Below are 25,773 nucleotides of genomic sequence, written 5' to 3'. Positions count from 1 at the left end.
GGAAGGTTAGACAGATTGAGTGGTTTCCCAAGTGATGGGGCTAGTATCCTATTAAGGCCATCTGGCTTCATAGCATTTTCTCTCTGCTATGCTGCCTCCTTTGTTACAAAGACACTGGGCACTGCTCATTACTAATGTATTTTTAGTGGATTCTTGTCTTGTTGTAAATGGAAGATTAAAATGAGATAGAAATTTGATTATTAGCTTTTCTCATGTCTCTATGTCAGTTTGGCCTAAAAACATGATTAGAAAGACAAATGTTATCTGAAAATCTGTGCTGTATTTCTTTTTTTTTTTTTTTAAAGATTTTATTTGTTTATTTGACAGACAGAGATCACAAGTAGAGAGGCAGGCAGAGAGAGAGAGGGAAGCAGGCTCCCCGCCGAGCAGAGAGCCCGATGCGGGACTCGATCCCAGGACCCTGAGATCATGACCTGAGCCGAAGGCAGTGGCTTAACCCACTGAGCCACCCAGGTGCCCCTGTGCTGTATTTCAAAGCTACATGTTAACTTCTATATAGAGTAAGAACTTATTTCTGCCTGACTTGAATTATATTTGTTAACTAATAAATAACCACAGTACAGGTGAAACCATGAAGTAATAAAATGTTCTTCTAGTTTATCATACCAGATGTAAAGTATTCCATTTTAAAAATAGTTACCTTGGGAAGCTAGACACTTTTTAAGAAAATGAGATAAAATTTAAATAACTTAAAATTAAACCATTTTGGGGTGCCTTGGTGGCTCCGTTGGTTAAACATCTTCCTTCGGCTCAGGTCATGGTTTCAGTATCCTGGGATCCAGCCCCATGTCAGGCTCCCTGCTCAGTGGGGAGTCTGCTTTTCCCTCTCCCTCTCCATTTGCATTTGCACTCTTCATCTCAAATAAATGAAATCTTCAAAAAAAATTTACCATTTTAATGATTTTAAAGTATATTCATTGGCATTTCTTTTATTTATAATGTTGTGCAGCCACTACCACTCCAGTTGCAGAACATTTTTATCACACAAAAAGAAACTCTTTATTCATTAAACAGTTACTCCCCCACATTGTCCTTCTCTCCTCCCTTTCTAAGATTTTTTGGAAAGATTTTATTTATTTATTTGACAGAGATCGCAAGTAAACAGAGAGGCAGGCAGGGCCAGGGGGAGGGGAGAAGCAGGCCCCCTGCCTAGCAGAGAGCCCAATGTGGGGCTCGATCCCAGGACCCTGGCATCATGACTGGAGCCACCCAGGTACCCCTAAGATTGTATTTTTAAGTAATCTCTACCCAGTCTGGGGCTTGGACTTAATGTTCCTTGTTAATCAGAAGTCACGTGGTCCATTGACCGAGCCAGCCAGATACCCTCTCCTTTTTCTGTGGAAAAAGAACTCTTTTGACTTAATGGATATACCAAAACTAGACATTTCATATAAATGGAATTAAAGTATGTGGCCTCCTGTGCTTGGCTTCTTTTATATAGGTAGTATCATATTTTCAAGTTTTATCCATGTTATAGCATCTGTCAGTACTTCATTCCTTTTTTATGGCTGAATGATATTCCATGATGTAGATATGCTACTTTGTTTATCTAGTCATCAGTTCATAGACATTTGTTTGTTCCTAGTTTTTACATTTATTCATCTAGCTATTTTAAAGATTTATTTATTATATTTGAGAGAGACAGAGAAAGTGAGCAGAGGGAGAGGGAGACAGACTCCTTGTAGTGAGGAGCCCGACTTAGGACTCTTTCCTATGACCCTGAGATCATGACCTGAGCTGAAATCAAGTCGGATGCTTAACCCACTGAGCCCAGACCCAGGCCTCTCCTAGAGCTTACTCTAAAAAGGGAAAAAAAAAAAAGGCTGAATAGTATTTCATTGTATGCATATACCACCTTTTCTTTATCCATCTGTTGATGGATATTTAAGTTGTTTCCATGTCTTTGCTACTGTTAATAATGGTACAATGCAGATGGGGATGCAGATACCTCTTTGAGATCCTGATTTCTATTCTTTTTGGTTATATGTCCAGAAGTAGGATTTCTGGATCTTATGGTAGTCCTATTTTAATTTTTTTCCCTAGTTTTAATTTTTTTGAGGAACTTCCGTACTGATTTTTATAATACTAATTTCCATTACAACAACAGTGTACCAGGGTTCCCTTTTCCTCCATGTTTTCAATAACATCTTTTTTTTTTTTTTTTTTAATGGCCATCTTAATAGGTGTGAGATGATACTGTATTGTGGTTTTGATTTGCATTTCCCTGGTGATTTTTTTTTTTTTTTTTTTTAAGATTCTTATATATTTGACAGATATAGCAAGAGAGGGAACACAAGCAGGGGGAGTGGGAGAGGGAGAAGCAGGTTTCCTGCCAAGCAGTGAGTCTGATGTGCTGGAACCCAGGACCCTGGGATCATAACCTGAGCTGAGCGCAGATGTTTAATGACTGAGCCACCCAGGTGCCCCCGCATTTCCCTGTTGATTACTCAGGTTGAGCACCTTTCCTATATCTGTTAACTGTTTTATGTTGTCTTTTGAGAAATGTCTATTCATATCTTTTGCCAGTCTCTAATTTATTTATTTATTTATTATTTTATTTTTTAGGACTTTATTTATTTAAGAGAGGAGTCTGGGGGGAGAGTGGGAGAACACAGAGGAGGAGTATGAGGGAGAAGCAGTCTCCCGCTGAACAGAGAGCCTGACATGGGAGATCATGACCTGAGCCGAAGGCCGATTTAACTGACTGAGCCACCCAAGTTCCCTGTTTATTATTCCCTATTTTTAAGTAAATTCTCTATCTAATATGGGGCTTGAACTCACAACCCCGAGATCAAGAGTCATGTGTGTGCTTTACTGACAGCCAACCAGGGGCCCCTCTTTTGCCCTTTTTTTTTTTTAAAGATTTTATTTATTTGACAGAGAGATAACAAGTAGGCAGAGAGGCAGGTGGAGATAGAGAGGGAAGCAGGCTCCCTGCTGAGCAGAGAGCCTGTCGTGGGGTTAGATCCCAGGACCCTGATTGAGATCATGACCTGAGCTAAAGGCAGAGGCTTAACGCACTGAGCCACCGAAGTGCCCCTTGTCCTTTTTTTTTTTTTTTTTTTTTTAAGATTTTTACTTATTTATTTGACAGACAGAGATCACAAGTAGGCAGAGAGGCAGGCTTTGAATTGGATATTTTTACTGTTCGGTTGTTAAGAGTTCTTTATATATATTGGATATTTCCTTTTTATCAAATATTTTCTCTCATTCTGTGTGTTGCCTTATCATTAAGCTGATCATTTCCTTTGCTGTGCAGAACCTGTATATGTTTTTTCTTATTTCCTATGTCTTTGGTGTCACATCTAAGAAATCATTGCCAAGGCCAATGTCAAGAAGCTTTTCCCCTGTATTTTCTTCTAGGAATTTTAGGTCTTAAGCTGCAGGCTTTAATTCATTTTGAATAGATTTTTTGTATATGGTATAAATTAAGGGTCCAGTGTCATTCTTTTGCAAGTAGAAATTCACTTTCCCCATACCATTTGTTGAAGAGACTGTCCTTTCCCCATTGTATGTTCTTTTTTTTTTTTTTTTAAGGAAAAAAAGATTATTTATTTATTTATTGACAGAGAGAGAGAGAGATCACAGGTAGGTAGAGAGGCTGGCAGAGAGAGAGAGAGAGAGAGAGAGAGAGAAAGCAGCAGGTTCCCCGCCGAGCAGAGAGCCCGATGCGGGACTCGATCCCAGGACCCTGAGATCATGACCCGAGCCGAAGGCAGTGACTTAACCCACTGAGCCACCCAGGCGCCCCTCCCCATTGTATGTTCTTGACCCCATTGTTGAAGATCAGTTTACTGTGAATGTATGGGTTTATTTCTGCGCTCTGTATTCTGTTCTGTTGGTCAGTGCCTGTTTACTTTTTTTTTTTTTAAGATTGATTTTATTTGTTTGACAGAGAGAGATCACAAGTAGGCAGAGAGGCAGGCAGAGAGGGGGAAGCAGGCTTCCTGCTGAGCAGAGAGCCCGATGTGGGGCTGGATCCCAGGACCCTGAGATCATGACCTGAACCTAAGGCATAGGCTTAACCCATTGAGCCACCCAGGCGCCCCCAGTATGTCTGCTTTGATTACTGTAGCTTTGTAATATGTTCAGAAGTATGTTCAGAAATCATAAAGTGTGAGGTTTCCTTATTTGTTCTTGCTCATTATTGCTTTGACTATTCAGGGGTCTCTTTTGGTTCCATATGAATTTGTAATATGTTCAGAAATCATAAAGTGTGAGGTTTCCTTATTTGTTCTTGCTCATTATTGCTTTGACTATTCAGGGGTCTCTTTTGGTTCCATATGAATTTTAGCATTCTTTTCCCTTTAATTTTTTTTTTTTTTAAAGAATGGAAGGCAGTTTTGTTTCTTCTCTTTTCCGTTTTTTTTTTTTTTTTTTTAAGATTTTATTCATTTATTTGATAGAGAGACAGAGATCACAAGCAGGCAGAGAGGGGCAGGGGGAAGCAGGCTTCCTGCAGAGCAGAGAGCCTGATGTGGGGCTTGATCTCAGGACCCTCAGATCATTACCTGAGCTGAAGGCAGAGGCTTAACCCACTGAGCCACCCAGCCGCCCCTTTTCTTTCTGAAGATTTTATTTACTTGTCAGAGAGAAAGAGCGCACAAGCACAAGCTGCGGGAGTGGCAGGCCGAGGGAGAGAAGCAGGCCCCCCACTGAGCAAGAAGCCCAGTATAGGACTTGATCCCAGGACCCTGGTTTCATGGCCTGAGCTGAAGGCAGATGGTTAACCAACTGAGCCTCCCAGGTGTCCCTTTTTTTCTATTTATATAAACAGTGGCATTGTAATTTTGATGAGAATTGAGTTGAATCTATAGATTGCTTTCTGTAAAATGTACAGTTGACAATATTAAGTGTTCCAGTCCATGAACACAAATGTCTTTTCCATTTATTTGTATCTTTTCAATTTCTTTGGTCAGTGTTCTACAGTTTTCAGTGTTTGTCTTTCAGCTTCTTGGTTAGGTCTATTCCTGAGTATTCTATTTGATGCTATTGGTAAATGAGATTATTCTCTTGGTTTCATTTTTAGATAGTTTATCGTTAGTATAAAGAAGTACTACTAAATTTTTTATAGTAATTTTTGTGTTTTGTGGCTTTACTGAATTAGTTTATTTGTTCTTATAGTTATTTTGGGGACTTTTTAGGGTTTCCTATATAGGTATCATCTTACCTGCAAACAGATCATTTTATTTCTCCCTTTCCAATTTGGATGTCTTTTATTGATTTTCCTTGTGTAATTGTTTGTTTGTTTTTAAAGATTTTATTTATTTATTTGACAGAGATCACAAGTAGCCAGAGAGGCAGAGAGAGAGAGAGGGAAGCAGGCCCCCTGCTGAGCAGAGAGCCTGATGCGGGACTTGATCCCAGGACTCCAGGACCATGACCTAAGCCGAAGGCAGGGGCTTAACCCACTGAGCCCCCCAGGCGCCCCCTTGTGTAATTGTTTTGACCAGGAACTTCCAGTCCATTGTTGAATAGATATCATGAGGGTGGGCCTCTTTGCTTTGTTTGGGATGTTAGGGGAAAAGCTTTCAGTTTTCACTATTGAGCATCATGTTAGCCATGGGCTTTTCATATATGGCCTTTATTGTTTTGAGGTAAGTTGCTTCTAGACCTAATTTTTAAAAAAATATTTATTTATTTTAGAAAGTGAGTGAGTGTGGGGAGGGGCAGAGGGAGAGGGAGAGAGAAACTTAAGCAGATTCCTCGCTCAGCTGGAAGCCTGATGCAGTGCTTGATCTCAGGACCCTGAGATTATGATCTTATCTGATAAAAAGGAAATATCCAAGAGTTAAACTGGTGCTTAGCCAGCAGCCCCATCTAGGGCCCTCTCAACACCTGATTTTTTGAGAGTTTTTATATGAAAGGATGTTGAATTTTGTCAAATGCTTCTCCTGTACCTGTCACTTGATTTTATCCTTTAATCTGTTAATGTGGTATGTCACATTGATAGATACGCATATGTTGAAGCATCTTTGCATCCCTGGGATACATCTGACTTGCTCATAGTTAGTGATTTTTTTTTTCTTAAAGATTTTATTTATTTGACAGAAATAGAGAACACAAGTAGGCAGAGTGGCAGGCAGAGGGAGAGGGAGAAGCAGGCTCTCTGCTGAGCAGGGAGCCTGATGCAGAGTTTGATCCCAGGATCCTGGGACCACGAACCTAGTCGAAGGCAGATCCCCAACCGACTGAGCCACCTAGGTGCCCAGTTTGTAATCCTTTAAGTGTGCTATTTAATTTGGCTTTCTGATGTTCTGTTTTAGATTGTATATCTATGTTCATCAGGAATATTAGCTTGCAGTGGTTTCGTGTGTGTTTGTGTGTGTGTGTGTGTGATCTTTGTCTAGCTTTGATATCATAGTGATGTGTGTTTTTGAATTTGGAAGTGGTCTTTTGTTTTCCGAAGAGTTTGAAAAGGATTGGTATTCTTTTGGTGTTTGGAAGAATTCATCTATGAAACTCTCTGGTCCTGGACTATTCTTTTTTGGTAGTTTTTTTTGTTTCTGTTTTTAAGATTTATTTATTTATTTGAGAGAGCATGTATTCGTGTGAGTAGCGGGTGGGGCAGAAGAAGAGAGAGAATCCTTTAGCAAACTCTCCACTGAGAAGGAAGCCCATGCAGGGCTGGATTCCAGAACCCTGAGATCATGACCTGAGCCGAAATCAGGAGTCGGCCATTCAACTGACTGAGTCACCCAGGATTCGCTAAGTCATTTGTCTATTTTTTTTTTTTTTTTAATGAATGTAAAGTGGCACATAACATAAAATTTGCTATTTTAAACATTTTTAGGTGTGTATTTCAGTGGCATTATGTATATTTACATTGTTGTATAACCGTTATCACCATCCATTTCCAGACTTTTTCCTTTACTCATTTTATATTTAGTTTGCCTTTCTGTTGATTGGTAGAAGCCATGTATTTATTCTGGATATGAGACCATTATTAGATATATGAGTTGCAAATGTTTTCTCTTACTGTGTGGATGTCTTACCATTCTCCCCCCTTTTAAAGAAGTGAGGAAGAATTCACAGAACATAAAATTAACCATTTTGAAGTGTATACTTCATTGACATTTGGTACTTTCATAGTATTTTGCAACTACTGCCTCTAATTGCAAAGAATTTTTACCACTTTTTTTTTTATGAGATTTTATTTATTTATTTGACAGACAGAGATTACAAGTAGACAGAGAAGCAGGCAGAGAGAGAGGAAGGGAAGCAGGCTCCCTGCTGAGCAGAGAGCCCGACACGGGGCTTGATCCCAGGGCCCTGAGACCATGACCTGGGCCGAAGGCAGAGGCTTTAACACTGAGCCACCCAGGCACCCCAAATTTTTATCACTTTAAATGAAAACCCCATGCCCATTAAACAGTCAGTCCCTATTCACCTGACAGTCATCAGTCTTCTTTCTTTCTCTATTTATTTGCCTACTATAGATATTTTCTCTAGTTGAGATCATAAAATATATGACTGTTTTTCACTTAATTTATTTTTAGCATATTCTCAAAGTTCATCCATGTAGAATATTTCAAGACTGTTATTCTTATGGCTGAATAATCTCCCATGTATTTACATACCACAATTTTTTGTGTATGCGTTAATGGACATTTGTGTTTTTTCTACTTTTTGGCTATTACCGATAATACTGTTGTAAACAGTTGTGTTACAAGTCTCTTTACCTATACATAATTTAATTTCTGTCTACACGTAGTGGAGTAGAGTTTCTGGGTCACATGGCAATTTTGTGTTTAACCTTTTTTTTTTGGGGGGGGTTAAGATTTTATTTTATTTTATTTTAATTTTTATTTATTTTTTAAATTTCATTTCAGTATTTCAGAATTCATTGTTTATGCACTGCACCCACGTGCCTTCCACAATATCCACAACCAGGCTCACCCAACCTCCCATCTCCCTCCCCTCCAAAACCCTTAGTTAGTTCTTCAGAGTCCACAGTTTCTCATAGTTCGTCTCCCCCTCCACTTTCCCCCAACTCACTTTTCCTCTCCATCTCCCCATGTCCTCCATGTTTATTCCTTATGCTCCACAACTAAGCGAAACCGTATGATAATTGACTCTCTGCTTGACTTACTTCACGCAGCATAATCTCTTCCAGTCCCCTGGGTGTTGATACAAAAGTTAGGTATTCATCCTTTCTGATGGAGGCATAAGGATTTTATTTATTTATTTAACAGAGAGAGATCACAAGTAGGCAGAGAGGCAGGCAGAGAGAGGGAGAAGCAGGCTCCCTGCCGAGCAGAAAGCCTGATGTGGGGCTCGATCCCAGGACCCTGAGATCATGACCTGAGCCTAAGGCAGAGGCTTAACCCGCTGAGCCACCCAGGCGCCCTTATGTTTAACTTTTTAATGATCTTCCAAACTCTTTTTCTCAGTGGTTATATCCTTACATCCCCATCCCCAATGTACTGAAGTGTTTATTTCTCCATTTCCTTGCCATTACTTTATTTTCCTTTTTTTTTTTTTTTGATTAATGTAGTCCTGATGGGTATGAAGTGGTATCTTCTTGGGGTATTGATTTGCATTTCCTCCATGACCAATAATGTTGAACATCTTTTCATGTGCATGTTAGCCATCTGTGTATCTTCTTTTCAAAAATGTCATTCAAGTCCTTTGTTCTTTTTTTTTTTTTTTAAGATTATTTATTTATTTGACAGTGAGAGAGAGATCACAAGTAGGCCAAGAGGCAGGCAGAGGGGAAGAGGGAAGCGGGCTCCCTGCTGAGCAGAGAGCCCGATGTGGGGCTTGATCCCAGGACCCTGAGATCATGACCTGAGCCTAAGGCAGAGGCTTAAACCACTGAGCCACCCAGGTGCCCCTGTTCTATCTTCTTTTTTATTTTATTTATTTTTTATTTTTTTTAAAGATTTTATTTATTTATTTGACAGACTGATCACAAGTAGGCAGAGAGGCATGCAGAGAGAGAGAGAGAGAGAGGAGGAAGCAGGCTCCCCACTGAGCAGAGAGCCCAATGTGGGGCTCGATCCTAGGACCCTGGGATCATGACCTGAGCTGAAGGCAGAGGCTTTAACCCACTGAGCCACCCAGGCACCCCTCTATCTTTTAAGATTTTATTATATTTTTAATTTTTAATTTTTATTTTTTTTAAAGATTTTATTTATTTGACTTCGAGTGAGAGAGAGCACAAGCAGGGGAAATGGCAGGCAGAGGGAGAGGGAGAAACAGGCTCACCATTGAACAGGAAGTTCAATGCTGGGTTTGATCCCAGGACCTCAGGGCCATGACTTGAGGTGAAGGCAGTCACTTAACTGACTGTGTCACCCAACTCCCCTAAGATTTTATTTTTAAGTGATCTCCAGGCCCAGTGTGTTGCTTAGACTTGTAATCCCACGATAAAAGTCACATGCTCTACCAGCTGAGCCAGCCAGGTGCCCTAAGTCCTGCACTCATTTTAATTAATGAATTAATTTTATTTATTTTTAAAGATTTTATTTATTTGACAGAAACAGTGAGAGAGGGAACACAAGCAAGGAAGTGGGAGAGGGAGCACCCGGCTTCCCATTGAGCATGGAGCCCAATGGGATCATGACCCGAGCTGCAGGCAGAGGCTTAATCAACTGAGCCACCCAGGTGCCCCAAAACTTTGTCTTTCACCATTGAGTAGGACTTTAGCTATAGGTTTTTCAGAAATACTCTTTATTATGTTAAGGAAGTTCCCTTCTATTTCTAGTTTATTGAGTGTTTTTATCATGACAGTTTGTTTTAAATATTTATTTTGCATCTGTTGAGGTGGTCAGGCATTCTTTTGTTATATTAGTATGTATTATGTTAATTTTTTTTGATGAGTACCCTTTGTTTTTGTTAAGTACAGATATATGTTTTTTTTTTTTTTTAAAGATTTTCTTTATTTGACGGTCAAAGATCACAAGTAGGCAGAGAGGCAGGCAGAGAGAGAGGAGGAAGCAGGCTCCCTGGCTGAGCAGAGAGTCCGATGCGGGGCTCGGCGGGGCTTGATCCCAGGACCCCGAGATCATGACCTGAGCCGAAGGCAGAGGCTTTAACCCACTGAGCCACCCAGGCACCCCCAGATATGTATCTTTTATCCATATGTAAGTGTTCGATTCAGTGGTGTTAATTACACCCACAGTGTTGTATAACCATTACCATTATCTATATTGAGAACTTTCCCATCATCTTAAGATAAACTTTCTGTCAGTAATTCCATGTTGTTCCCTTCCTCTAGCCCCTGGTAACTTCTTTTTCTAAAAAAACATTTTATTAAAAAAAATATTTATTTATTTTTAAATGAGAGAGAGTGCGAGCATAAGCAGAGGGAGTGGCAGGCAGGAGGAGTTGCAGGCTCCCTGTTGAGCAAGGAGTGCAGTGTGGGACTTGATTCCAGGACCCTAGGGTCATGACCTGAGCGGAAGGCAGCCACTTACTTGGCTGAACCACCCAGATTTCCCGACCTTGATCCCAGGACCCCGAGATCAGGAAGGTAGTAGTTTACCCAGTTCTGATGGTTGCTTGTGATAGTTTTTCCTGTTTATTTGCTATTTTTTAGTGAGATTGACCCTTGAAGTTCCCTTAGATTATGGAGATCTCTCTTTGAATTTGCCTCTTGTAGGTAAGGTAACTCGTAAGTGCAACCATACCTTTATCTCTTTGTGTTTGGTTTATTTCACTTAGCATAATACTTTCAGTGTTTATCTGTGTTGTAGCATGTATGAGAATTTTGTTCCTTTTTATAGCAATTAATCTTCCATTGTGGATATACCATATTCTGTTTATCCAGTTATCTGTGGTGCACAGTTGAGTTATTTCCACCTTTTTTATATTATACATATGTTGCTATGAACATGGGTTTGCGAATATCTGGTTGACTGCCTGCTTTCATTTCTTTCTGGTATATAGGAGTGGAATTGCTGGATCATATGTTGATTTTTTTGTTTACATTTTGGAAGTATTCTTCCTTTTTTTTTTTTTTCTTTTAAGGATTGATTTATTCTAGAGTAAGTTTGGTTTTGTGGGGAGGGGCAGAGGGGAGGAAGAGAAGATCTCAAGCAGATTCCCCCACTGAGTACTGAGTCCTATGCTATGAGGGGCTTGTCTCAGGATGCTGAGATCATGACCTGAGCCGAAATCAAGAGTTGTCTGTTAATTGACAAGCCACCAAGGCGCCCCTCTTTTTCTTCTTTTTTTGATTACCTATTTGTTTGGTTACCCAGGAAGGTAGTAGTTTACCCAGTTCTGATGGTTGCTTGTGATAGTTTTTCCTGTTTATTTGCTATTTTTTAGTGAGATTGACCCTTGAAGTTCCCTATTTCCTTTTTTCTTGAGATGATGTTAGACACTTGACTTTGGCAATATTTGCTCAAATTACTTTTGGAACTTATTATTTTGTAATTGTTTTCAGACCTTGGGTGCTTTTATCAGGTAAAATCAAGTAAGATTTGAATCTGGTTTGGTTCTAAATGTGACTTGAAATTAATGTGAATGGTTTTTATCATGTGATATGTAGAGTTTACATAGCAGTGATAGTGTTTGGCAAACTTTGGCTACATCTGGTCACCACCTGTGTTTGTAACAGTCCATGAACCAAGAATAGCTTTTACATTTTTGAATGGGTAAAAGAAAAACAAAATCATATCAGACTCCAGTAACAATATATAAAGTTCTGTTGGAACATGGTTCTTTTATGTGTTGTTTATGGTTACTTTTGTGCTGTGGTGAAAATTGAGTAGTTTGGAAAAAGATTGTATGTTTTACAAGAGTCTAAAATACTTGCTATCCTGGGGTGCCTGGGTGGCTCAGTGGGTTAAAGCCTCTGCCTTCGGCTCGGGTCATGATCCCAGGGTCCTGGGTTCGAGCCCCGCATCGGGCTCTCTGCTCAGCGGGGAGCCTGCTTCCCTTCCTCTCTCTCTCCGTCTCTCTACCTTCTTGTGATCTCTGTCTGTCAAATAAATAAAATATTAAAAAAATATATATATATTAAAAAAATTTTTTTTTAAAGATTTTATTTATTTATTTGACAGAGAGAGATCACAAGTAGGCAGAGAGGCAGGCAGAGAGAGAGGAGGAAGCAGGCTCCCTGCTGAGCAGAGAGCCCGATGCGGGGCTCGATCCCAGGACCCTGAGATCATGACCTGAGCCGAAGGCAGCGGCTTAACCCACTGAGCCACCCAGGCGCCCGAGAAAGATCTATTGTTTTAGAGAGAATGGGAGACAGTGCCATGGAGAGGGGGCAGAAGGAGAGAGAGAATGTCAGGCAGACTTCCTGACTAGTGTTGAGCCCCAAGCCCAACTTGGGGCTTGATCTCATGACCCTAGCTAATGACCTGCAGCAAAATCAAGAATTGGACCCTTAACCGACTAAGCAACCCAGTTGCCCTCCCCCCACCTTTTTTGTAGTTTGCCAAAAAGCCTTAGGTGGTGACCCTAGGATTCTTTTAACTCCAGAACTTATTCCAGAGCCTGGGTCCAACCTTTTGAAGAGAGTAAGATGGTAGATACCCAGGCTCTGGGGATCAGTCAGGGTTGAACTTGGCAGTTAATGCTGTGCTAGTGGAAACTTTCTGTTTGGGGTTTCTCAATAGTAAATGCAGGTAATATCTATCTACTAGAATTTTTCTGATTATTTTAATTACCTATGGAAAAAGGGCTTGGCACGTACTAGAAAGTTCTCAGAAATGTTATTTTCTTCTCACCCTGAAATTCAATTTGATCTGTTTTTATTTTTATTTTTTTTAAAGAGTTACTTATTTTAGAGAGTATGTGAGTGGGGGGAGAGGAAAACAGACTTCTGTTGAGCACAGAGCCCTTTCTGGGGCTGGGTCTCAAGACCCATGAGATCAGGGGCACCTGGGTGACTCAGTGGGTTAAAAGCCTCTGCCTTCAGCTCAGTTCACGAACCCAGGGTCCTGGGATCAAGCCCCACGACAGCTCTCTGCTCAGCAGGGAGCCTGCTTCCTCCTCTCTCTTTGCCTGTCTGCCTACTTGTGATCTCTGTCTGTCAAATAAATGAATAAAATCTTTTAAAAAAAAAAAAAAAAACCCATGAGATCACAACCTGAGCTGTGAAACCAAGAGTCAGACACTCAACTGACTGAGCCACCCAGGTGCCCCAAGAGTTTTCTTACATTTTTGATTTTTTTTTAAATTTTATTTATTTATTTATTTTTAAAGATTTTATTTATTTATTTGACAGAGAGATCACAGGTAGACAGAGAGACTGGCAGAGAGAGAGAGAGAGCGGGAAGCAGGCTCCCTGCTGAGCAGAGAGCCCGATGTGGGACTCGATCCCAGGACCCTGAGATCATGACCTGAGCCGAAGGCAGCGGCTTAACCCACTGAGCCACCCAGGCGCCCCTATTTTTTAATTTTTTTTAAATTTTATTTATTATTCATGAGAGAGAGAGGCAGAGGGAGAAGTGGGTTTCCTGCGAGCAGGGAGCCCGATGTGGGACTTGAATAACAGGAACCCAGGACCATGACCTGAGCCAAAGGCAGATGCTTAACCATCTGAGCCACCCAGGTGACCCCAATTTTTCTTTTCTTTTTTTTTTTATTTTTTATTTTTTTAAAGATTTTATTTATTTATTTATTTGACAGGCAGAGATCACAAGTAGGCAGAGAGGCAGGCAGAGAGAGAGGAGGAAGCAGGCTCCCCGCTGAGCAGAGAGCCCGATGCGGGGCTTGATCCCAGGACCCTGGGATCATGACCTGAGCTGAAGGCAGAGGCTTAACCCACTGAGCCACCCAGGCGCCCCCCAATTTTTCTTTTAAAATTCAAATACTGGGCCCCAGACATGGTGTTTTCAAAGTACGCATGTCACTGATCAGTTCAATATGCTTACTGACTCAGTGACCTTGCTAAGTTGGGTCACTGATCTTTAATTAAGTTGGTACTTGCTCCTACTTACTTTTTTTTTTTTTTTTTTAAGATTTTTTTCATTTATTTGACAGACAGAGATCACAAGCAGGCAGAGAGGCAGGCAGAGAGAGAGAGGGAAGCAGGCTCCCTGCTGCGCAGAGAGCCCGATGCCGGGGTTGGATCCCAGGACCCTGAGATCATGACCTGAGCCGAAGGCAGAGGCTTAACCCACTGAGCCACCCAGGCGCCCCTTGATCCTACTTATTAACCAGAAACTTCAGATACAGAATTTCCAGAAATCTAATAGGTTTAACTTTGAGAATCTAGCAATGTGGATTAACTGTGAAATACATTGCTTTTTCTAGTCACTTCGTATTTTTATCAGGATCTCTTAGCGCTAGCTTTCTTCTCAACTATTTTTTGTACTTGGGTCATCCCTACCTCTATGTGAGAATCAAACCTTATACCTCTGGAGGAGACTAGTTAAATTTCTGGAATATTTCTGGAATAGTAGATTACTGGCAACTGGAAGACAGAGTGCCTATTGGCTGTGGTGTTTAATGTGTGTGACATTTCCAGTGGATGCTTTTCAGCTTGGCATTTAAGCTTTCCCTTTGTAACCCATGCTGTGTTTTCTCATCTACATGTATTTATTTATTTATTTATTTTAAAAAGATTTTATTTATTTATTTGTCAGAGAGAGTGAGTGAGTGAGTACAGGCAGAGGCAGAGGGAGAAGCAGGCTCCCCGCCGAGCAAGGAGCCCGATGTGGGACTCGATCCCAGGACGCCGAGAGCATGACCTGAGCCGAAGTCAGCCACTCAACCAATGGAGCCACCCAGGCGTCCCACTCCTACATGTATTTAAAGTTGTCTTATGTTCCAAGGACTGAAGTGGAAGATACAAACTTTGACATTTACAATATTTCATTATTTTTTCACTCTTTCATTTATTTACTGTAGTTGAACAAATACCAGGCATTAATAATGTGCCAGACACTATTGTTAAGTGCAGGAATACCGTAATGAGCAAAACATACATGATTAGCCTTCATAGATCTTTAGTCCAGGCAGGGAAAAAACATTAAATAAGTCATCCTGCAGTGGTTATAATATTTGTATCTATATTATATATATTTTATTTCTGTATCTGCACATAAAGAACTGCCTCATTTTTATGACTGCAGAATAGATTATTATATGGATATACCCTAATTTAGTCCCTTAGGGATGGATGTTTAGTTTTTTTCCCCAATCTTTTACTATTATTATTTTCTTTGAAGATTTTATTTATTTATTTGACGCAGAGAGATAGATCACAAGTAGGCAAAGAGGCAGAGAGGGAGAAGCAGGCTCCCTGCTGAGCAAAGAGCCTATGGCAGGGCTTGATCCCAGGACTCTGAGATCATGACCTGAGTCGAAGGTGGAGGCCTAACCCACTGAGCCACCCAGGTGCCCCTCTTTTACTATTATAAATAGTATTGTAATGATTAACTTTGTACGTCATTTCATAATCCAGCACATATGTGTTTATAGAATAAATTATTATTTTTAAAATTTATTATTGAGTAGTATTATTGAAGTTGATGTACAGTGTTAGTTTTGGGTGTACAACATAGTGATTTGACAATTCTGTACATTACTCAGTGCTCACTGTGATAAGAAGTGTAGTTCCAGCGTCCTGGGATCGAGTTCCACATCGGGCTCCTTGCTCCGCGGGGAGCCTGCTTCTCCTCTGACTCTGCCTGCCACTCTGCCTGTGCTCGCTCTTGTGCTCTCTCTCTCTCTCTGACAAATAAATAAATCAAATATTTAAAAAAAAAAAAAAAAGAAGTGTAGTTACTGGGGTGCCTTGGTGGCTCAGTCATTAAGTGTCTGCCTTCGGCTCAGACTCAGGGTCCTGGAATGGAGCCCCACATCGGGCTCCCTGCTTAGCAAGAAGCTTTCTGCTCCCACTGCTTGTGTTCCTGCTCTCACTGTCTTTCTCTGACAAATAAATAAATAAAGTCTTTTTAAAAAAAAAAAAAGTGTAGTCACTATCTGTCACAATCCAATATTATTACAATATTTCTGACTGTATTCCCTATGCTGTATCTTTTATCTCCATGACTTAATTATTATTATTTTTTAAAAGATTTTATTTATTTATTAGACACAGAGAGAGATCACAAGTAGACAGGGGTGGGGGGGGGGAGTAGGCCCCCTGCTGAGCAGAGAGCCCGATGCGGGACCCGATCCCAGGACCCGAGATCATGACCTGAGCCGAAGGCAGAGGCTTAACCCACTGAGCCACCCAGGCGCCCTGACTGAATTATTTTATAACTGGAAGTTTGTACCTCTTAATCCCCTTCACCTACTTTACCCATCCCCCTACTCACCTGTAGGGTACATTATTGTTTAACATAGAAGTGTTGAGCGCCAGCATTGTCTATATTTCGGTGATGATAGTGTTTGAGCAGACTTTTTTCTTAGTTACCCAGTAAGTGCTGGAATTTAAAAAATGAGTAAGACAAAAAATAAAAAATAAGATATTGTCTCTTAGAGACTGTTAGAATCTGGGATTAATATCAATGTGTAATATGTGAAGTGCAGTAATAAGAGATATGCACAGGGGAATTCAGAGTCTTAATTAAGGTTATTGTGGATCCATGGAGAGGCTTTTTTGTTTGTGTGTGTGTGTGTCTAATCTTGAAGTGTAAGTAGCTAGTAGTCAGAAGGGGAAAGGAAGAATGTTTTTGGTAGAAAGGCAGGATCAAGGGCCTAGAAGTATAACAGCATGAGATGTATGTGTAACTTCAGAATATAAAGCATGTGATGCAGCTGGTGGTGGGACCTAAATTTGGATGGGTGAATAGGGTCAGTCTGTTCAGGAAACCTTTTATTTGTTAGCCTAAGAACTTGGACTTGGTTTTATGTTTTACTTTTCAGTTTTGAATGAGATTTCATACAGAACACCAGTACAAGACAGAAAAAGAGATGAAGCTACTTTGATTTGGGGTAGAAAAAAGAGGTTATTTATTTGAGAGAGTGAGCAAGAGCGTGTGTGCTTATGCACATGAGCAAGGGGAGGGGCAGAGAGAAAACATTAAATAAATCTAACTGATTTAGAGAGGGAAGCAGACTCCGTGCTGAGCAGGGAGCCCGACTCTGAGCTGGATCCCAGGACCCTGGGATTATGACCTGAGTCAAAGGCAGACGCTTACCTGACTGGGCCACCCAGGTGCCCCTTCATGGACAATTTTTTTAGATTTAAGTGGAACATTACATTTTTTACTAATTGGTAATGATTCAGGAAGGAAGTATTAATGCTTAGGCTGAGATACATACATACACACCTGTTTATATATATATATATATTTTTTTTTTTTTTTTTAATGTGCTTAAAAACCAATTTCATACTGGGCCACCTGGGTGGCTCAGTTGGTTAAGTGTCTGACTTGATTGCGGCATGGGTCAGGATCTCAGAGTTGTAAGATCGAGCCCTGTGTTGGGCTCATGCTGGGTGTGGAACCTGTTGAAGATTCTCTTTGTGCTACCTCCCTTCCCCTCCAACCCTTGAAACTAATTTCAAGCTATGTGAAAGTGCTGTATCATTCCTAGTACTTTCTTGGAAAGAAACTTTTTTCAGTTATTTAAATATCCAAGTGTAGTGTTATACCTAATTAGAGTTGTTTTTTTTTTTTTTTTTTTTTTTTAGATTTTATTTATTTATTTGACAGACTGAGATCACAAGTAGGCAGAGAGAGAGGAGAAAGCATGCTCCCTGCTGAGCAGAGAGCCCGATGTGGGGCTCGATCCCAGGACTCCGGGATCATGACCTGAGCCTAAGGCAGAGGCTTTAACCCACTGAGCCACCCAGGCACCCCCCTAATTATAGTTTTTAAATTAAGCCATTATTTATGAGTAATTAAGAGTAGAAGGACGTGAGTAGTTATGATTTTTTTTAATATCTTCAGGTGATTAACAAGTTAATTTCAGTTATAAGCTGTATTAATAATTAAAAGTCAACAGGTTTATTTGCTTAAGTTTGGGTTGCTTTGGAATTGGTCTTAACTCATTAGGAAGCTTTGTTCTGATACTGGCTTAATATGACTGGCATTTTGATTAAAGTGTTATGACCTATATATATTTGAGTACTTGTAATTCTGACAGTACTTAACAAGGAACTAAGAGCAGGTTGTTACAATATCCATTTTATAGATGAGCCCAAAGGGAATTAACTGCACATCTCTGGTTCTAGGGAGTGAACACTCTTTGTAGAGCCTTCAGAAGACCTGAATTATTGTCACTGTTTATTTGAAAGTCAGGCTCTGTAATCAGGCATCTCATTCAGGTTTATTTCTACCTCTCATCTGCCCCTCCACCTGCTTGTACTCTCTCTGTCTCAAATAAGTTAATAAAATCTTAAAGATTGGAAAGACAACATGGTTTTAAGGAAAAGGGCATTAGAATAGAAAGCTAAATGTTTAGTCTCTTTGTTGTCTTGAGGAAATCACTTAGGTATGTCAGAGAGCATCATTATCTTTTTTTAAATTTTGTATTTTATTTTTTAAAAAGATTTTATTTGAGAGAGAGAGTAATCGAGAAGGAGAGCACACAAGTGGGGTGGGGCAGAGAGAGGGAAAAGTAGATTCCCTGCTGAGCAAGGAGCCTGATTCGGTGGGGCTTGATCCCAGGACCCTGGGATCATGACCTGAGCTGAAGGCAGACACTCAACATACTGAGCCACCAGGGGCCCCTATTTCATTATTTTTTTTAAAGATTTATTTATTTATTTTTATTTGTTTTTAAATTTTTATATTTAAATTCAATTAAGATAACATATATTGTATTATTAGTTGCAGGGGTAGAATTTAGTGAATTATCAGTTGCATGTAACACCAGGTGTTTATTACATCAAGTGCCCTCCTTAATGCCCATCACCCCATACCCCATCCCTCTACCTACCTCCCCTCCAGCAACCCTGTTTGTTTCCTACAGTTAAGAGTCTCATATGGGGGACGCCTGGGTGGCTCAGTTGGTTGAGCAGCTGCCTTCGGCTCAGGTCATGATCCCAGCGTCCTGGGATCGAGTCCACATCGGGCTCCTTGCTCGGCAGGGAGCCTGCTTCTCCCTCTGCCTCTGTCTGCCATTCTGTCTGCCTGTGCTTGCTCTTTCTCCCTCTCTCTCTCTCTGACAAATAAATAAAATCTTTAAAAAAATAACAACAAAAAAAACAGTCTCTTATGGTTTGCCTCCCTCTCTGTTTTCATCTCATTTCATTTTAAAGGTCTGTTTATTTGAGGGGTGCCTGGGTGGCTCAGTTGTTAAGTATATTTGGCTCAGGTTATGGTCCCAGGGTCCTTGGCTTGAGCCCCGTGTTGGGCTTCCCTGCTCTGCGGGAAGCCGCCTTCTCCCTCTCTCACTCCCCCTGCTTGTGTTTCCTCTCTCACTGTGTCTCTCTGTCAAATAAATAAATAAAATCTTTAAAAACTATTTGAGAGCAAAAGAGAGGGGGAGAGAGAGAGCATGGGTAGGCAGAGGGAGAGGAAGAGAGAATCTCAAGCAGATTCCCCACTGAGCACAGAGCCCCATGCAGGGTTCCATCCCCCAGCCCATGAGATCATGACCTGAGCTGAAACCAAGAGCCTGACACGTAACCGACTCAATCTCCCCCCCACCCCCACCCCAGCCACCCCTTTGATGTATCGGATTTGAAGAGACCAGGGACATCTGCTGTTAGTTTAATTCTAGTATAAAGGTGTTGGGAGAAAAATTTTCCTGGTAATAATTTATAAAAGGAATCCTCTTACTGAATGAGATAGTATGGTCACAATTGTGCCAAGGTTAAGTGTAGTTACAGGTACTAAAGTCTTGAAACAGACTAATGTTTTAAATGTCTCCTTTTCTGTATCTAGTGGAAAGAGCACAGACATAGAACAGAGCACTGACGCAGCTGTTTGGCAGTTGGCCAGCTCACTTCCTATTTTTGAGTCTCAGATTCTGTACTTACAGTAGGAGGTAGTAATTAATACCTATCTCATTATCAGCATGAAGTTTCAAAGAGAGCAAAATACATGAATGTTCAAAGCAGTTTCTAGTACTTGGGTATCCAATAATGCTTCTTTTCTCAAGGCTGGGCTTCTTACCACATGGCCTTCAATGTATCAGTTTTCCACAACCAACCTTGCAATTCTTCTGCTTTCTGGCCTTCATTGGGCTAATTCTCTGCTTTTCCTCTGTTCTTTTCCAAGACTTAAGTGATTACCTTTGATCTGTTGTCCAGGCTTTGTATTTGACATATTGTTCTGGCATCTAGCCAGTAAGCAAGGGTCATTTCTTACTTAGTAACAGTTAACTTTTTTGCAATAATCTATAGTCTTTTGTCTTAGTTTGTTACAGTCTAAAATTACAGTGTTGCCAGAGATCACTTATCTAAACTACTCCTTTGTGGATAGATTTGCTTACCTTACAAGATCCCCTTTCTTCTCATCGAAAGTTAACAGTCTTTGAGTTCTGACTCCCTGTGCTAGGTAGAAAGGATTGGTGAGAGGAGACTTCAGGACTCTAGTTCATTCCTTTTCTGTGGTTGGTGTGGTGGAGTAGGGGTCAGAAGATGTCTTGCTGCCTCTAATCCCCGTTTTTTCTAAAGGGCTCTTAACCCTCTGATATGGTCGCTCAGAGCCTCTGTTTTCTTGTCTGTAATTATGAGATAAAACCTGTGGTGCCTACTTTACCTGGTTATTTTTTGAGTCAGGTGATACAAAACATGTTAAGAGGGTTTTGACAACTAGAAAACACACATGCATTTATTAGGTAATGTGGCAATGTATACATTTATAGTCGAGTTCTACTTCACCATACCATTGTTGAATTGAACATTTCCTTTGCAGTTTTGAATTGAGCCTGGAAAGTCACAATTCTTGTAGAAGAATTGTTGTCCCGGCTAAAAGTAGCTATCATTTATTATTGATGACCTATACTGGATTAAGAATTATCTTTTTTTTCTTTTTAAGATTTTTTTTTTTAAATTTGACAGATAGAGATCACAAGTAGGCAGGGAGGCAGGCAGAGAGAGACAGAGAAGCAGGCTCTCTGCTGAGCAGAGAGCCTGATGCAGGACTCGATCCCAGGGCTCTGGGATCATGACCTGAGCCAAAGGCAGAGGCTTTAACCCACTGAGCCACCCAGGCACTCCTGGATTAAGAATTATCTTCAGAGTACATTTAACAGGGGCGCCTGGGTGGCTCAGTGAGTTAAAGCCTCTGCCTTCTGCTCAGGTCATGATCCTGGGGTCCTGGGATAGAGCCCTGCATTGGGCTCTCTGCTCAGCAGGGAGCCTGCTTCCCTTCCTCTCTCTCTGCCTGGCTCTCTGCCTACTTGTGATCTGTGTCTGTCAAATAAATAAATAAAATCTTAAAAAAAAAAAAAGTACATTTAACATTTGTTCAGTTGATACAACCTCCTACAAATAGGGGGCAGTATTATCCTACTTTTACAGTTAAAGAAACACGGTCAGAGAGGTAAAATAACCCGAAAATCTCATTAGTGGTTAGTGGTAGAGCAGAAATTAATTAAGCCCCATGCATTTCTTGTATTACACAGAGCTTCTGTACACAGAACACATAGCATAAGGTATGAGAAATTGAATTTCTGAGTTGTACACCTGAAACTAATGTAATATTTGTGTGTTAACTATATTAAAAAAAGGAAAAAAAAAACTCCAGCTCACCGCCTCTCTGATATACTGGCATAGGAGTATGATTTGGTGTGTATAAGTTCACCTTTGACTATAAGCAAATGTAACGTATGCAAGGATTAAAACTTCAAAGACGTGCACAGAATAGTGTGGCTGTTTATCTTCTTACCCTGCTTCTCCTGTAGTCTTGGACAAGTCATTTGTTCCCTCTGCCTTTCACATTCTTTACCTGGGATTTGGTATATTTGTTAAGTTATAATGTAAATCTTGTTACTAGATTTAAGCTAGCTTAAAAGGAAATGATTTGTAAGCATATTTTGGGTTTTATAATGTTGTGACTTTATATGTCTGCATATTCCTATCATGTGTTGCAACAGTTTACTTAATAGAAATGATCCAAGACAAGTCATTAGTAGCAGGGGTAATAGCTGCATTTTTTTTTTTAAGATTTTATTTATTTATTTGACAGAGAGAGATCACAAGCAGGCAGAGAGGCAGGCAGAGAGAGAGAGGAGGAAGCAAGCTCCCTGCCGAGCAGAGAGCCCGATGCGGGACTCGATCCCAGGACCCTGAGATCATGACCTGAGCCGAAGGCAGCAGCTTAACCCACTGAGCCACCCAGGCGCCCTAATAGCTGCATTTTTAAGGTGATTAACTTGCAATATGGTGAATCAGCACTGTCAAAAGGGTAAGATGCTATGGGATTAGGTTATTTGAGGAGGGAATGGTTTGTTCAACCTGGGTCTTGAAGGAAGCATGGGACATATTTAAACAAGGCACAAAGAAGGTGTAGAGCACCCTGAGGCAGAAAGAATGCTATATGGGGAAATATGTAGTATAAGTTAAACTCCGGTTAGATTTTAAGGGGTAGCAAAAAGATGATGTAGGAAGTATAGTGAACAGATTGGTGTAGTTGATGGTGGGTCTTGAATTTTATTTGGGTATTTTGTGATATGCACGTTAGAGGAATAAGCATCAGAGGTTTTTTAGAAAGATAGTAACAGCATTGGCATTGTGCCGAATTGTGTGGTTTTTGTTTTGTTTTTGGAGATTTACTTATTTTAGAGAGGAGTGTGGATTTGAGAGGGTAGGGGGCAAAAGGGAAAGACTATTACACAGACTCCCGTGACTCTTGAGATCATGACCTGAGTTGAAATCAAGAATTAGATGCTTAACTGACTGAGCCACCCAGGTGCCCCTAAATTATGTTTCTAGTTAAACATTATTTTTAGATTATTTATATGGCATTTGAAATATTTTCTCATGAACAGTACTAAATGGAAGTTGAGCACTTCTACTGTCATTAATTATGTAATTGAGGGAAAGTAATTGAAATAATGTAACCTTTCAAAGAAGTACAGTGAATAATATGATAGCAACTGCTTTTTTTTTTTTTTTTTTTTTTTTTAAGCAACTGCTTTTTGAATTGTTACTATTGAGCCAGGCTCTTTACATCAACTTTAAAAAGTAAGACTCCAGAGAGCATATGCTGTTTAAAAAGTAATGAAACTAAGGTACATTTAAAGTATTACTTTGTAGGAATGCCTGAGTAGCTCAGTTGGTTAAGTGTTTGACTTGTGATCTCACCTCAGGTCTCAATCTCAGGGTTCTAAGTTGAAGCTGTGTGCTGAATGCTTATTAAGTTCATGCTGAGCCTACTTTAAAAATAAAAAAATAAGGTATTACTTTTCTAAACTATGTCATGTTCTCTCATCGTTTCTGAGATTTTAGTCAGTTCCCTTGGCTGAAGAAAATATTTTGAGAACTGCAGAAGAACAGCTTCAGTGGCTTTGCTTGTGTGATAGACTTTTTTTTTTTTTAATATTTTATTTATTTGACAGAAATCACAATTAGGCAGAGAGGCAGGAAGAGAGAGAGGAGGAAGCAGGCTCCCTGCGGAGCAGAGAGCCCGATGCGGGGCTCGATCCCAGGACCCTGAGATCATGACCTGAGCCGAAGGCAGAGGCTTTAACCCACTGAGCCACCCAGGCGCCCCAATGTGTGTGATAGACTTTTTAAGTTTTTCCTTCTTTAAAAATTTATTAATTTTTGCAAGTGAGAGCATGCATGAGAGCAAACATGAGTGGGGGTGAGGGGCAAAAGGAGGAGCAGACTCCACTGAGTAGTAAGCTGGATGCTTAGCTTGATCCCAGGACTCTGGGATCATGACCTGAGCTGAAGGCAGACACTTAACTGACTGAACCACCCAGGCAACCCAGACTTTTAAGTTTTTCTTGATTGAAGAATATTTGGATTTCCAGATGTAGGAAGAATATGAGTTATATTTAAATATTGTAGAAAACTTAATTATAGGGGTGCCTGGGTGGCTCAGTGGGTTAAAGCCCCTGCTTTCGGCTCAGGTCATGATCTCAGGATCCTCGGATCAAGCCCCACATCAAGTTCTCTGCTCAGCCGGGATCCTGCCTCCCTCTCTCTCTGCCTGCCTCTCTACCTACTTGTGATCTCTCTCTCTGTTAAATAAATAAATAAAATCTTTAAAAAAAAGAAAAAACTCAATTACATAGAATCCTTTCTGAGAGAATTCTGGTTTATCTTCTGGGAATTACTAGGCCGGTGTAATGTAAGGAAGACATTGCTTGCTATGTCTTCCTATTTTTGGTACTAGTTCTGTGAACTGAGACAAATGACTTAATTTCTACCTCAATTTTTTCATCCATACTATGGAGAAAATACTCTTCTAACTTTATCCTTTAGAAGCTGCTGTGAGGTTAAGAGATTATTAAGTGTTTAGCACAGTGTTTTATTTTTATTATGCACAATGTAGGTAGCCAAATCACTATACTTAGTACAGTTATTTAGCAGTTCCTCTGTGTGATATGGTTGAAATGCACTTTTACTTTTCACTTCTAAGTTGAGGGGAATATTATTGTGAGACTGGGCTGAAAGTTTTTTGATTTTTTGTTTTTTTGTGTTTTTTTTTTTTTTTTTTTTGGTCTGTCTTGAGGGCTGGGGAACTTAGAATGATTTTGAGTACTTACACAATATTATGAATGTTTAGATTGGAAATAGCTGTGGATGTTTCTAACAAAGTAATAAAATATTAGAAGTGGTTTTCCATTTTCACTTGTGCTTAGAAAGGTTGATGTTGGAGCTGAGAAGTTTTAGAGGTTTATCTATGACCTTTCCCACAGTCTCTAGAATTACTGAGTAGCTTTACAGAAAACCAGATTTGTTAAAGTATCCAGTGTCTACATGGACTTAATGCCCTTCATATGCCCATGATGAATAAATGTTGGGAAAAGTGATAATTCCATTGTACTGGAATATTTGTTTTGAATAGCCAGAATACCTGCCCTCTTTCCAAAATCTGGATATTTGGGAGACTAATTGATAATCTGAAGGCTGGCTAGAGAACCTAGTTTCAAAATTTAATAGTCTGTGGCTAAATTCTAATGTGCTGCTGCTGTCCCAAATTTACTGGTATTACTCATTTCCAAACCAGGGAGTTCTGGGGTAGGGACTAATTGCTGGTCATCTTTGAAGTAAAGAACAGTAATACAGATATGTACAAGTATATCATTTATCTTTTTTGGGGGGTATCTTTTATATTTTTAGGACAAATGAGGGTTGTGTGGATTAAGGACCCATAAATTTTGACAGGTGCCTGAGTGGCAAAATAAGGCATCTAATTTTGCTGCTTAGGAAATGGCCCATTGTAGCCTTTTAAAATGTTTTTATTGAAGATGTATTCTGTCCCAGATAATGGAGATACAGGAGTAGATGACACCTTGTCTTCCTGAAGTTGAGAGATTGGTGGAATAGATAAATTATAAACTGAATATAATGGTAAGCTAAGAGATAAACATAGAATACAGTACTTCGCTTAGCCAAGAGACAGGAAGTGATGAAGGTAAGGTGTCCTGAGGAGACCTAGGAGAAAGGAATTCCAGGCAGAAAAGAGATGGAAGGATAAAGAGCATGACAGCTTAGTGTAAGCTTTTGAGGTAGGGAAAGGTGAAATAGGAGATGAAAAACAGAAATATTAAAAAAAAAAAAAAAAAGAAAGAAAAACATTATTTAGATTCTAGCCTTATTTTACAGGAAGGAGTCAGCTATTTTTACCTTGACTGCCATCATCTCTTGGAGTTTGTTTTGTGAAATTTGTTACTAATGATAAGCAAATTTATTTATAAATAAAACAAAAATAATACATAAATTTGTTACAAATAATAAGTAAAATTGTTACTAATAATCTTCTTTCC

General features: G+C 40.0%; 1 protein-coding gene across 9 annotated transcripts in view; it reads left to right on the top strand.

Annotated features, from left to right (window-relative positions):
• Positions 1-25,773, top strand: part of NSD1 (nuclear receptor binding SET domain protein 1) — a 156,256-nt gene that overhangs the window by 28,914 nt on the left and 101,569 nt on the right. The gene's annotated exons all lie outside the window — the stretch shown is intronic.

The sequence above is a fragment of the Mustela erminea genome, chromosome 3 (assembly GCF_009829155.1).
Source record: "Mustela erminea isolate mMusErm1 chromosome 3, mMusErm1.Pri, whole genome shotgun sequence".
Lineage (NCBI taxonomy): Eukaryota > Metazoa > Chordata > Mammalia > Carnivora > Mustelidae > Mustela > Mustela erminea.
The sequence above is the reverse complement of the archived record's forward strand: the minus strand, read 5'-3'. Positions and strand labels throughout refer to the sequence as shown.